Raw genomic sequence first — 13453 nt, forward strand, 5'->3', positions numbered from 1 at the left:
GTTTCTGTAACTGGCAAGCTTGAGCAAGATACTTACCCTACATTTCTCTGGTAAAAATTACCCAGCTGAATAAATGGGTAAATAATTGTAAAAATTGCTTTGGAGAAAAGTATCAGGTAAACAAATAAATCTATGTAATGTGGATACACCAAAAGTCAATGCATGGAATTAATAAATCCTGTAATGTGAGGAACAGGTGTATGTGCTAATGTGTAAAATAACCTTGGGCTTCTCTAGTCATGAATTCATTTCTAAGATGCGTGTCAGTTTAAGTTTCTAATCAAAATCTCCTTCCAGTCTGCAAAAATGTTGCTTTTTCACAGCTTTAAAATAAATGGTTCTTTCAAACGGAAAGGAAAAAAAAAATTCCCAGCATTGTTTTTGTGATTTTCTGTGTTCCGTGAAGCAGAAAACATAATGTTAATGACCAAAGCAATTTCACAAATAAATGATTTGTAGACAACATGATGAGACAGCAAAGACGGAGAACCCTTTTCCCAGAAACCTTCCTTTCTCAGACGAAGAGGGCAAAGAGATCACAGATCCACTGCTGTTGGCTTTCCCTGCTGGGGCACCTGAACTCCTGTACCCTATTCCTTTGTCAGCAAGGCCTCTGTGAACATCCTCCTGCTGCATAGCAGTTGACCACAGTCACGTTACATCCTGTTCCCTAGAATTGCAGTCGCAGAGTATTCCAAGGAACTGCCATTAATTTGTGCTACAAATATAACAGCAAAGCCACTGATTCATACAGGAAGACAACAAAAAAGCAGCAGTTATGGATCAAGAGCTGGGAACAAAAGGTTTCTGGTTTAAATCATTGGAAGGTATCTATTCTTGCACCCTTGAAAAAAATACATCCTCTTAATTGCATTAGTTTAATATCTAGAAGTAAAAGAACTGTGGTTATCTAAGCTGTTTTAGATAAAGGAATCAACATAACAATGCACATTAATGGATAAAAATGACAACATCAACCCCCATGGTAAAAAGAAGTTCCTGAGTGCGCTTAGTGTTTTTCAGCAGTGATGGAGCCAACGGTATCTTTTACCAAAGGGCTGGGTAGTTTACGTTCCATACCTGCTGTCTTGGTGCCATGACCTATTTATCTGCGGCTGATGCCTACCAGGCAGATGAGATCGCTGTGGGTGATAGGAGGTGCATAAGGTATCAAATCACACCGAATGCGTGACTTGACTATGGGTGATGACATCATATCTAGAGTCAAGAAAAGTGTTTTATTAGCTGTAGATGCAGGCTTCCATTGAAACAGAAAATGTTTATCGCTTTTCAAACTGTTCTAAAGGTGGTGGATAATTAGGGCGGGGGTTCAAACTCTGGCTGCATTGAAACTTGTTACAGTTTGCCTATATTTAAACTGAAATACACTTGGTTGTTTCACAGATTATTTCCATATGGTGGAAATTAGCAAACAAAAAAATTTCAGGAATGTAATAACTGTTGATTACTGGATAAACCTTTATGCAGCTACTCGTCTGACGTAAAAGTTTGTGTGATGTACATTGGTTCATGTGATGGAATGTAACAAATTAACTATGCTTTAGAATCATGCATCTGCATCCAAAACTCTCCTTCTGTTGATGTAATGCACTCGCTGTATTTTTATCTGAGATGCATATCGCTTTGGAGAAAAGTGTCGGCTAAATGAAAAAAATGTAAAATGCAAGTTACCATAACAAATTGGAGTGAAACAAATGCAATTTTTTCACAGTACAAAACAGGAATGTCCACCAGCATCTACAGAGCATATGTCATCTTTATGTACATTCAATACACTTCTCCAGTTCCTGATAAATAAAATGTGTGTGTTGATGTGGGTTAAATGCACCAAAGCGATGAACAGTTGTTTTCACCCTCTGCACAATAACAGCCTTAAAGTATCCCTAATAGGCCAATGTATGTGCACGTGTGCACCTGAACTTAGAAATAAAGATACACCGATGAGTAATTATTAGTCATTAGATTTCTATTAAAGTAAACAAACTGAAAACCTTAATAAACAGCAAGGAATACGTTCTATAAAACGATACACTCTAAATTGTGTCAAAAATTATCTGAATATAGACAGGCTCGGGGTAAAAAAATGTTCTGCCACAGGAATTTCGCAAGGTTAAAAAATTTCTCATTATGGCAGGGAGCAGCTGAAATGGTTTGACCTATTGGGAGAAATGCATTAACGAGGACAGGTACACATTTGTTTTTAATGTTTGCAGGAAATGTCTGTTCGAAATTACCATAATCAGCAATAATTTATATTCAAACACAACAAGTCCCACAGCTCATTTGCCTCCATATAGCAAGGCACAAACATTAGTCATAATTTAAATTTATCCATAGGCACTATGACAGGAAATTAAATGTCGAATAAATATGGGCGAGGGAATTAGTAGAGTTGGGAGTGCTCTCGCAACGGTTGCAGCACAGAGTCTTTCGTCTCTAACAGCAATGACACAGTCAACAGCAAACACAAGTCGAGATGGTGTTAGAGAACAGTCCGTAAAAGAACATGTGGCCAAGATGCTAAAAATCTACCAGGCTGTATTCTTCCATTCTTGTATTAAAGAAGACAAAGTGTCTGTCTTGTAATTAACGCACATATATAGATGATTTACCCTTAAATACCGTCACGTCCATGCCCACAACTCCATCTACAGCACCTGACTCCAGTTCAGCACCTGCCCTTTAAAAGACACCCCACAACTCCCAGACCTTTGCGGAATCTCATCAGAGACGACCGCCCTTTCTCGTGACTCCTCGTTCGCGTCCTCCGGTTTCTGACTCTTCGCTTCATTTCCCGACCACGTCCACGGATCCTCGCTCCTGTCCTGTTCGCCGTTCGACCGACCCTTCGCTAAGTCCCCTGACCTCGCCCATGGATCTTTGCTCTGGCCCTGACCGCCGATCGACCGACACCGAGAACTTGCCTCATCCCTCGTCTCCGGACGAACGACTCTGCACTTGGGTCCAGTCGTCCCAGGCCCCTATGTTTCGCGTGACAGATACGCTCCACCAGCAGCTTTGTGGTATTAATGTCACACAGAGGATTTTTCGTTTTGAATAGTGAGGAAGGTGACCAATGTCACACAAGCTTGAGATAGCAAACAGGTAAGAGGAAAAAGACTAGAGGACTTGAGTAATCACACATGCATTCCTCTTGGTGTGAAACAGGCCCCTGATTTCCTCCCAGTCATGCCGAGGACCCATCCGTACTGCCTGCCTTGTGTCTCGGTGTGACAAATGGCAGGTGTCACTCAGAGGTGTACCACCCTTCAGCAGACACATCCGTTCCATGATTTTTAAATCTTCTGTTTGCTTGCTATTTTTGGACAGTAATTACAGTCCTCAACCTCTCTCGGTGAGGATCCGGCAATGGGTACATACCACAATTAACTAAACCTGTAGGTCTGCATACATATACAACAGCATAACTAATCACTGCTAGCATCATCAGTGTAAAATTGTAGGCAGCTGAAGGGTGATGGTGGAAATTGACTACTGCAGGACCCTTTACCGCAGATGAGGTCTGAAAGAACAGTCTCTGGCTTTCAGACAGGTTCCAGCATGCTGCTGGAGGCACATACAGTACACCACACATAGAAATACAAACATTGCGGGGGGGCTGAAGGCTTGCTGTTACAGGTGTTCTGTTGCTTGAGAATCCCTTCACCTCCTTGCCTTGTGCCCCTCCTACCCCTACATACGTCGGCAGGGACGTGCTGATCTCCCAGATTGCTATCAGATGTACATTCAGTTGTGCGTGGGAGCTCAGGCCGCTGAAGGCAGGGATGTTCCTGAGCTTTATGGCCAGCATAACCACCCACCCTGCTGTGCAGTATGCAGCCCTGCACTGTTCATTGCGGCACTCCTGCTGTTTACCTTTAAATAATCTAAAACACAAATCCTGCATTGGCCAGCTGCATACAGTGCTGCTTGAAAGCATGTTATCCCTATAGGGATGGTCATTATTCTTGTATAAAATATTAAAATAAAGATTAAAAAATGTTAAATTATATCCTTATAAAATTAATAAATGATTATGATTTACACACCTGATTCTACTTATCTCCTTGGCAATAGAAGTTGGGGTTCGCCTATTGCTGCTCTTGCAATACTTCCATTTTTCTACTACACACATGATTTCCTAAACCAGCCTATGGAATTGGTAGTTACACACCAATTATGTCAGATCAGAAAAACTGCTTCTCACTGAATAACAGTTTTGTGGAAAAACCAAAGGCGTCACATATTGTCAACCAGCACACACACACACTTTCAGAACCACTTATCCCATACAGGGTCACAGGGAACCGGAGCCTACCTGGTAACACAGGGCGTAAGGCTGGAGGGGGAGGGGACACACCCAGGACAGGACACCAGTCCACCGCAAGGGACCCCAAGCGGGACTCGAACCCCAGACCCACTGGAAAGCAGGACTGCAGTCCAACCCACTGCGCCACCGCACCCCCTTGTCAACCTGCATTGCATCTAATATCAGTGAAAAGTTGTCAAAGTATTATCTTTTTTACAGCCCCGTGTCTGATTTTCCTCCACTGTAGTACCGTTGGCTGGCATTAAACATTAAAAGAACGTTCAAAAACACACACACACACACACACACACACACACACACACATTTTCAGAACCGTTTATCCCATATGGGGTCACAGGGAACCAGAGCCTACCCGATAACACAGGGCGTAAGGCTGGAGGGGGAAGGGGACACACCCAGGACGGGACGCCAGTCCACTGCAAGGCACCCCAAGCGGGACTCGAACCCCAGACCCACCGGAGAGCAGGACCCGGTCCAACCCACTGCGCCACCGCACCCCCTACTGTTCAAAAATAAAGAAATAAAATTCATTTTTATCCATAGGCCTCCAGGGACATGATACCAGTTTTTTTAATTCCTTTGGAATGTTTGACAAGGATTTAAAGTTATGAGTTTAATTTCTTTCCCATATTTGACTTTTAAGTCTGTATGGATACTTTCCATCCTACCCATTCCATCAATGAGGACATGAGTTCAGTACTGGGTCCTGCTCTCCGATGGGTCTGGGGCTCGAGTCCCACTTGGGGTGCCTTGCAACGGACTGGCCTCCCGTCCTGGGTGTGTCCCCTCCCCCTCCAGCCTTTCGCCCTGTGTTGCCGGGTTAGGCTCCGGCTTTCCGCAACCCCGTATGCGACAAGCAGTTCAGACAATGTGTGAGTTCAGTAGTCGGAGAAGCATAATCTGCTGCACAGAGGACTCAATAGAGCTGAAACCAGTGCAGCCAATGAGACAAGTGTTGCCAATAGATGTTTCCAAAGCTGTCTTACATCTAGGGTTAATCTGAGTGTTTATCCATGGTACACTGGCAGAGCATCAGCCTATCTGCAATCTATGGCGGGCAGAGCGATCCTGGAAGGCTGGAAGCAGCAGTGACCCTTTGTACACCCTTTTTGTGATGACATGGTGCAGTTAAAACACTCGTCTGGGAGGGGATGTGAGCACTGTCAGCAGGTAAAACACTGTACAGACCTCTTTGGGCAAGATCAGCACAGTGGCTGTTACAATGACTACAAAACCACCAGTCAGCAATGCCCAGCTCTTTCCCAAACAAACACCCTCAGGATTTGCAACCAGGTTCCATTTATCTCAGTTATCAGCAGTTTACAAATCACAGCACGATTTTAAAGTTACAGTAAATTACTTACAGTATGTGGGGGCGCGGTGGCGCAGTGGGTTGGACCAGGTCCTGCTTTCGGGTGGGTCTGGGGTTTGAGTCCCAGTTAGGGTGCCTTACTATGGACTGGTGTCCTATCCTGGGTGTGTCCCCTCCAGCCTTATGCCCTGTGTTGCTGGATTAGGCTCAGGCTTGCTGCAACCCTGCAGTCCCCCAGGTGTGTGTGTGTGTGTGTGTGTGTGTGTGTGTGTGTGTGTGTGTGTGTGTGTGTGTGTGTGTGTGATGCTGTCCTATGACAGCATTGGGGGACTGCTGGTAGTGTAGTGGCTAGAGCTGCCTTTGGATCTAAAGGTTGAAGGTTTGATCTCCACCTGCAGCTGTAGTACCCTTGAGTAAAGTACTTACCCTAAATTGCTCCAGTAAAATTACCCAACAGTATAAATGGGTAAATAGTCTAAGTTGCTTTGGAGAAAAGCCTCAACTGAATGACTAAATGTAGTGATCAGTCAGTTAAAAGAGCAGTGAGAAAACAAATAATCCTGACAAAGTAGTTAATGACTATATAATATGAGTCATTTTATTAAAATCAGAACATAAGTGAATTTTAATGAAAATAACAAGGTACCAAACCTCTGGTACAAAACCTCCATGATGTTTAAATGTGCCAAACCCCCATGCCTCTCTTTGCCCTGATGTGCAGTATTAAACAAAAACAATATTTACAGCCACCGTGTAGACTGTTGCTTTTGGGGACGTCATATGTTAAAACCCACTGGAGAAGAAACAGTTCATTTATCGGTAGGAGCAAATAATGGATGCGTTGACGCAGATGGCTGATGTGCTGTGAAACGCCTCAGCGGAGACTGAGACCGAAGAAAGAAATGGTGTGTAAAGACAAACGGGTGGATGAGGAAATTCGGTGCCAGCTTCCGTGGTACACAACACGCACATGGCAGCAGTGTGAACTACACACATGTAATCAGCCTCCTCACTGTGTTGCAGGTACCACCCAACCCTGGGGCTCTTCTCATGGGGCTCAGCTGTGATAAGTGTTCAGGGACACCACCATCTCTGCCACCTGCATTTCATTAAAGTCTGCATGAACTGGTAGAGAAGAGTGAGGGAAGATGAGACCCAGGAATGGAGGCACTGAGCTGCAAAGGCTTGATGTGCTTCTGCCTGGAACCATGAAGCTGAACGCTGCTACCACACACCTACACCAAACAGTGCAGCGGCGTTCAGCAGAACTTCACTTTCTCCTGCCCATCACTCACTGGCTCCACTGTCAACTATTTCCCTCTCTTTGAGTCCACCTGAGATGAGCAGCTGACCACATTGTGAATACCTGCTCTCCAGTCAAATAAGTCTAAAAAAAGTGGCAGACATAAACTTTTGAGGATTTTTACATCTGCATGGAAGAAAAAAACCATCACAGCTAAGCTAAATTTAAATTATGACCAGAAGGCCAGATACACTGAGAGGAACAGAAATGTTCTCAGCAATTAGAAAATTCCAAAATTTTTTTAAGCCTATTTGGAATATTCTCATTTCTGATGCTGACATAAAAGCTGGCTTATTGGCTATGTTCCCAGAAAGTGTGTATGCTGCTAGACCCCCCTCCCCAACCCATTTTACTGTCACCCCCTCTTCACCTTCCGGGCAGCACACTGTTTGATGCAGCAGGTCGCCACTGAAAAGCACTTTCCAGCCAAAGTATATTTGAACAAATTAGGGGTTGTTTTTATTAGAGTTTGGCCTTTGGACTAATTCAACTGTGAAATATTTTTTAAATAACATTGAAAATTAATTGTTCAATATAAAATAAATACCTAACCCAGTGTAGACAGCACAAGTTTACTTTAGCTTGGTATCCTTTTATTTTTAGCAAAATGAGCAACCTTAGGAAAAAAATAAAAATCTGCAAGGATAATATGATACTGAGACTGAAGCCAAATGAGAGCGCCTAGTAAAAACAGTTTTGCTTTGCTTCACACTTACTAAAATGAGATCACTTGCTCTATAAAATTATGTTAACAGCAATTTGAAAAAGGTAACATTAGCAAGGATCTTTCAGAAAAGCTGAAGAACAGTACAGTGAAAAGGTTAGATCGATATCTTTGAAACTCCACCTCAGCTGTGTTTCGATAATATGCTCCACAACATAAGGAGAGCGGGAGATTTTCCAAAGAAAACCGTTTCAGCAGGATCATTACTGAATGGCTGGCATTGTAGTAAGGACAAGAAATATTCACATAAGATGGCCATTTAAGAAGAAAAACACATTGTGCTATGCATCATCTGCCTTATCCTTCATGCTGTCATGGTCATATTTATTTTCGAGATGCTTCAGAGAAACTTATCTTTCATGCAGAGAGACATCTAAAGACATTAAAATAAAGCCAGCACTATGGGTTAATGAGCAGGGTTAGGGACAAGCGGAGAAAAGGAACAGATCTGGGTGCCTCAAATTGCAAACAGAATCACCAGGAGCAATTAAGTTGTCCAACTTCTTCAAGCTCATATTTGTACAAGGCACTGCCCCTGTAGGAATGTTATTTGTCCAAAATGATTTTGATTCTTTAACTGTTCTCTTTCGATTCTTCTATTTAATCTGTTTGAACTTACATGGAATGGAATTTTCATGGGCTTTGGCCAAAGATCGTTATATCCGATATTTCGCTAAATTCACAGTATGAACAGTGATGCCTGCTACACTTACAATTTTTGAAACAAAATGTATGTTGTTCACTGTTAAATAAGAATATAATAGTGAGCATATCTGTTATACTTCAGCCAAATTAATGGCCCGTACAGTGGACATGATTTACGTTATGTCGTCATGTATAAATAGGAGAACTATCAAGTTAAAACTATTACAACATTTCAAAGTAAACATCAGTAAAATGCCTTCCACCTGAGTACACTTTGAACATGAGAGCGAAAGCTTCCTTGTTACTTAGTAAACTGTGTGAATATTTACTGTAAAATGTTAGCAACTTTAAAATCTCACACTGTAGTTTTTAGGGTTCACTAAAACCCAAAGAGATTTTTAAAAAAAAGAGTCTATTTAACTTCTGACAAGAAGAACATAGTGCTCATAGTAACACTTTTATTAGCAGTTTCATTTTAGCACTTATACGTGTTTATTTAGGAATCAGCCGTCCAATTTCAATAGCCGCTTCTCCTGAAGAGGGTTGCCCTGAGTCGGAGCCTATCCTAGAAGCACTGGGCACCATGCTGAGTACATCCTGGACGGGATTCCAGTCCATAGCATGGTAGCCGCACACACACTCAGCAGAATTTAGAGACATTAGTTCATCTGAACTGCATCTTTGGGCTGTGGGAGGAAACCGGAGCACTCAAAAGAATCCAACGCAGACAAGGGGAGAACATGCAAACTCAACGTTCTCTCGCACCTTGCATGTGCTACTCACTGCTGCCAGCGTGCCACCTTACTTATGAGTCATAATATTGTAATTGTTTCCTCAAAGAATATGAAATATTGGCATAAAAACGAGCCTTTCCTTGTCTGATGGTCTATACTTGCAGCAAGAATGACACTCGTTTGTCCTCAAGTGTTTTCTGTCTCGCTCGTAGTGATCTTCCGTACCCGTTACTTCCAGCGTTACTACGAGCTGGACTCCAGCTCGTGCTCGAGTCACCCGCCGCAACTTTCTGGAATCAATACTGTAGCAGTTACAGTATCTTTGCTCGGCTGTTCCAACAACTGCTGTGATTTATGAGCGCAGGACGTTCTGCGTGCGCCACCTAGTGTCCGGGTTTGATAAATATAAAATTAAAAAGAGTGGCGCGCGCGGCGCTCTGGGTTCGTTTGGGCCGAAGACGGCCGCACGGACACCGTTCGTTACGGATGTTTATTAGAACGCAGGCACACAGTGAGAGTTTCGGCGAGTATCAGCGGAAAAAAATTCTCTCGATCTAAGGACCTCTTTTCCTCAAGACCCTACATCTCTTTTCGTTTTTTCTTACGGATCAGAATGGATCACCAGCCAAGGGGTGTCTGGTTCCACACTGACTGTCCAACTGGACAGGAACAAATTTCACCTTTCATCATTTCCGATAATTAAAATCTTTATTCAATAAATAAATTACTCTTAAAAACTGCCATGCCAATAATAAAATCGAAAATAAAACAATAAAAATCAATCAGACCAGCTAATAAAGACCGCATGGCAGAACCTGTTAAACACTAAAAACATACACTCTTCCGTAACGCGGGTCGTTACAAAGCGTATCCTGAACGTTTGTACAAAACATGATGACCGTTCATGTAAAAGATATAATTAACCATGCATCGCAAAATGGTATGTATCATCTCTAGCGAGGTTATGAAACTATTCGTTGTGATTGTTAAATGACTACTTCGATTAACAAGTTATTGGCTTTATTATGATTTCAGGTGGGATGGTGGACTCCGACTCGCACAATAGAAGAAGAATCTTGGGTTATATATTGTAAGGACCCGCGTTACTGTTTTAGGCGGGAAACATGTTAAATGTAGACAGTTGCATTATGGGGAAAATGTGAAATGTAAGTGTGCAACCATTGGGGGCACTTCTGGGGAAAATTCTGTTGGAAGAGGAGCCTTGGCCTATTAAATAGAGTAAAAAGGCTATATGGAAGAAAGAATTGTGGAATGCATATGTTAGTCTTGTCCGAAAGGGGTTGAAAATGAGAGCTTATGGTGTGTTTTTGAAAATCCGAGCTGAATTGAAGTTCAGAATAAAGCAGGATCTGATTGCCTGAGGCTACCATGAGGCAAAGGACAGATAGAAAGGCCTTGTGGATATATGTGTCTGAAGCTCTGAGGATGGACGTCTGCTTTATAGAATTGCATTCTTTTAAAACATATTGTGCTTTCTTGTATCTTACCACTGTATATTTATCTTTTATGTTTGTGTGGCTTTTATTTGCACAGTATTTATTCACAGATTTTAGTAGTTTGTGTTGTTGGGTTTGTGCACTTTTAACTAACATTCTTTTAACTTGTGTGGGTTTTTATTTGTATGGTGTTTTATCTACAGATTTTAATGGCCTTGTTTTATCAGGTAATTCTGTCCACTTTGAGCTTTTATATTGATGACTACTCATGTGTATGTTTTGTATTTATTTGTTTTTAGGGGTATGATCAAGTTTTATATTGAAATTTAGAAGTATTTTATGTGTTTTGAAGGAAGCATGTATATGATATGACTTCGGTTGAGTTGCTATTGGGGGACAGTCCTTTTGTAGGTATGTTGGTGTGGGGAAGGCATGGGTCAGTTATATTTTTTGAAGCCAAAAAGAGGATTGTCATGGGAAAGACTTTGTCTTGACAATGTATTTTATGTAATGGTTGTTCAGTAATTTTGTTGACCAACTGTAGGAAAATGGTTTTGGGTTTGTTTGTTTGTGGATTTTAATGTTTTCTTTGGTTGTGTGTATTATTGATAACTTTATTTAAAAAAGTTTGAAAGAAAAAAGAAGCATAGTTTTTGGGGTATGATAAAGTTTTATACTACAATTCTTAAGTATTTTATGTGTTTTGAAGGAATCATGTATATTACATGATGACTTCGGTTGAGCTGCTATTGAAGGATAGTCCTTTTGTGGGTATATTAGTATGGAGAAGACATGGGTCAGTTATATTTTTTGAAGCCAGGAAGGGGGATTGTTATGGGAAAGACTCTGTCACTGTCTTCATAATGTATTTTATGTAATGGTTGTTTAGTAATTTTGTTGACCAACTGTAGGAAAATGGTTTTGTGTTCGTTTAGCTGTGGATTTTTTGATGTTTGTTTTTGGTTGTGTATTTTATTGATAACTTTATTAGATAAAGTTAATTTAAGGAAAAAAAAAATAGAAGCATAGTTCTTGGAATAAAGAGGGTTCTCGGACCTAGAGCATCCTTTTCCTATGTGCCCCTGTTCAATGAGATGTTCAGGAGGGGCGCAACCATTGCGTCCCTCCTTGCTTCATTCAAACCCCCAGTACTGTGCGCCATGATATAATGCACTTTCATTAAGAAATAGAAGAAAAAGCATTTTATATGATAGTTTACAGTTAGGAGGTGACACTTCCCACAAGGAGGTGCAGGTTTAAGTTTGTGGTTTTATGCATTTTGTACTGTGCCATATATTTACATTTCTAGGTATTTGTGGTAATCTCAGTGCATTACATCAACGGAAGGAGAGACTTTGATGCAGATGTGTGATTCTAAAGCACAGTTAATTTGTCACATTCCACCCTATGTCACATGAGGAGCTACATGAAGGTTTATCAATTTTTCTACACTGTCTAAACACAAAATATTAAAGGTAAACATGAACATCAAACAAGTAGCAGCATGAACGTTTATCCATTGTTCAACCAGTTCTAACCCCAGAATTATTGAACATAAACATTTACACGTGTATCACTTAGGAGATCAGAGAAGTGAGTCCAAAAGAGGTGAATTTTGAGAATCGTGTGTATTATACCTGGGGGGGGGGCTCGCATGCGAGCGCCTGGTGGCCAGGTCTATGCCCACGGGGCCTGGCCGGGCTCAGCCCGAAGCCATAACGTGGAGCCACTCTTCGGTGGGCTCACCACCTGCCGGAGAAACCGTAAGGGGCCGGTGCATTGTGAGTTGGGCGGTGGTCGGGGCCGAGTGCCCGGCCGACCCAAACCTCGTATCCTGTGGGGGGTACTTCGGGATTATGGGGTTCGGGGCTCGTTGCTACGGGCTGTTCGTTCCCTGTATGACCGGAGCAGGAGCTTGGTTCGCATTGCCGGCAGTAAGTCAGACCTTTTCCCGGTGCATGTTGGACTCCGCCAGGGCTGCCCTTTGTCACCGATTCTGTTCATTATCTTTATGGACAGAATTTCTAGGCGCAGTCAGGGAACGGAGGGTGTCTGCTTTGGTGGCCGCGAGATCTCGTCTCTGCTTTTTGCGGACGATGTGGTCCTGTTGGCTTCATCGAATCAAGACTTGCAGCGTGCACTGGGGAGGTTTGCAGCCGAGTGCGAAGCGGCGGGGATGAGAATCAGCACCTCCAAATCCGAGGCCATGGTTCTCAGTCGGAAAAAGGTGGATTGCTCCCTCCGGGTTAGGGGGGAGTTGCTCCCTCAAGTGGAGGAGTTTAAGTATCTCGGGGTCTTGTTCACGAGTGAGGGAAAAATGGAGCGGCAGGTTGACAGACGGATCGGTGCGGCGTCCGCAGTAATGCGGTCATTGTACCGGTCTGTTGTGATGAAGAGGGAGCTGAGTCGTAAGGCGAAGCTCTCAATTTACCGGTCGATCTACGTTCCTACCCTCACCTATGGTCATGAACTCTGGATCATGACCGAAAGAATGAGATCGCGGATACAAGCGGCAGAAATGAGTTTCCTCCGCAGAGTGGCTGGGCGCACCCTTAGGGATAGGGTGAGGAGCTCAGTCACCCGAGAGGAGCTCGGAGTAGAGCCGCTGCTCCTCCGCATCGAGAGGAGCCAGTTGAGGTGGCTCGGGCATCTGTTCCGGATGCCTCCTGGACGCCTCCCTGGGGAGGTGTTCTGGGCTTGTCCCACTGGGAGGAGGCCTCGGGGCAGACCCAGGACACGTTGGAGAGACTATGTCTCCCGGCTGGCCTGGGAACGCCTTGGGGTTCCCCCAGAGGAACTGGAGGAGGTGTGCGGGGAGAGGGAAGTCTGGAGTACTCTGCTCGGACTGCTGCCCCCGCGACCCGGCCCCGGATAAAGCGGAGGAAGATGGATGGATGGATGGTGTGTATTATACATATAGATATTTT

The sequence above is a fragment of the Scleropages formosus genome, chromosome 8, assembly GCF_900964775.1.
Source record: "Scleropages formosus chromosome 8, fSclFor1.1, whole genome shotgun sequence".
In the NCBI taxonomy this organism is placed as follows: Eukaryota; Metazoa; Chordata; class Actinopteri; order Osteoglossiformes; family Osteoglossidae; genus Scleropages; species Scleropages formosus.